Source organism: Tamandua tetradactyla, chromosome 4, assembly GCF_023851605.1.
Source record: "Tamandua tetradactyla isolate mTamTet1 chromosome 4, mTamTet1.pri, whole genome shotgun sequence".
In the NCBI taxonomy this organism is placed as follows: Eukaryota; Metazoa; Chordata; class Mammalia; order Pilosa; family Myrmecophagidae; genus Tamandua; species Tamandua tetradactyla.
This window is the reverse complement of record NC_135330.1, coordinates 161,735,711-161,737,455: the sequence shown is the minus strand read 5'-3', so window position 1 is coordinate 161,737,455 and position 1,745 is coordinate 161,735,711. Positions and strand designations below refer to the sequence as shown.

At 38.8% G+C, this 1,745-nt stretch overlaps 1 pseudogene; it reads right to left on the bottom strand.

The window, feature by feature from the left end:
- Positions 1–1,237: 1,237 nt before the first annotated feature.
- LOC143680545 (transcription factor BTF3 homolog 4 pseudogene) lies at positions 1,238–1,745 on the bottom strand (annotated as a pseudogene).

Genomic DNA, 1,745 nt, shown 5'->3' with positions numbered 1-1,745 from the left:
AATGAGAATCAGGTGTGTTCAGATTGAATCAATGGGCATGGGAGAAACTACCTTAGGATAATTTAAAATGTGAGAAAAGAAGAGAGTTGTGGAATAAACCTTGGAGTTAAGAGCCAGGCAGAGAAAGGAGAGACTAAGATAGGGACTGAAAGGCATAGGAGTCCAGAAAAGATTGTTTTTCATAAACCAGGAGAAGATGTATATTTAGGTAAAAGTTGTGGTCCACAATGTCAAAAGATTCAAACAAAGTAAGATAAAAATTTGAAAAGATGTCTATTTGATTTAGATTATTTTGACTCTTGGATTTTAAGGAGGGCAATTTCAGTGAAGTGGTTGGGATATAATGTCTGTAATGGTTTGATGTTCAAGGGGAAGTTCTAGAGACATTGTGGTGGTTTGATGCTGTATATACCCCTGAAAAACATGTCCTTATATTTAATCTATTCCTGTGGGTGTTTACCCATTATAACTAGGACCTTTTGTTGCGGTTACTTCAGTGAAGGTACCTTCCCATCTCAATCAGGGTGGGTCTTAATCCTATTATCAGAATCTTTCATAATGGGATTCAGACACCCAAAGAGAAAGCCACAGAGGGAGCAGCCATGAGCTGAACATCAATGGAACCCCAAAGAGAAGGGAGAGCCCAGGAGACACTGCCATGTGCCTTGCTATGCAACAAGCTAAGGAGCAAGGATCACCAGCAGCCAACCCTAGAATTCCAGTCTTCAGGGAGCAAGTGTTGTATTGATGATGCTTATTTATATTTTCTTTTAGTCTCAAAACTGTAAACCAATTCCCATTGTTTAACCCAATGCATTTCATGGTATTTGCTTGAGTAGCCTAAAAAATGGAATCAAACGTAGTAAAATTATTATTTCCCTAAAATATTGCTATAAGTGGAAAGAGAAATATGTAACGGTAACTAGAGATTTAAGGTGTGTTAAGGGAGGCATAAGTAAGGTCAAGTGAGGTTCTCTTCTATTGTGCACAGTATCATGTTTCCCTCCCTATGATTTTTTTTTCCAAATTGCCCCAATACTTCATATTTGACCAAAAGAATAAATTCTGGGAGGAATTGCAAAATGCAAAATCAAATGGCTGAAAAAACAGCATTCTTAATATACGAAATATTTAAATTCCCGAACTAGTAACAGGTGATGTTCTCCATGTCTGTAAAACTTTGGAACTGCATAACTGATTTGCTAAACCTAGTCCATGCCAAAAACTAGAAAATATTTTACTTAGCTTCATCCTTTGATGTCGCATCAAAATTTGGTAGGAGATCTGAGACACCATTATGCTCTTTATCAATGTCTGCTGCTTTTGGTGCTTTGCTAGCCAACACTTGCTGGGGGGACTGTTTGTCTAACTTCCCAAGACTTGTTAAGCTGTGAGCACCAGGTTGACTTGAATATTCCAGGGAGCATTTCTCGTGATTGGTTTGGCTTTGGCAGGATGGGTAATTGCAAAGGTGTTAGCAAGGAGGAAAGCTTGGACCTTCGGATTGCTGAAATGAAGAATTGTCCCATCATCTTTAATCATGTTCACCTCTTCAATACCAGCTATATTGTTCACAGTCAGGTTTTTTTTTTAGAGACATGGGAAGCTTTTTGTCATCAGCTGTAGCTGTTCCAAGTACCTCGCTCTTCTTTCGGTGAGCTGTACCCTTACCTTCTATCCCAGCCTGAGCCTGAAGTTTGATTAGCTTTTCTTGATTCATGCCATTGGTAAATCTGAAGCAGGAA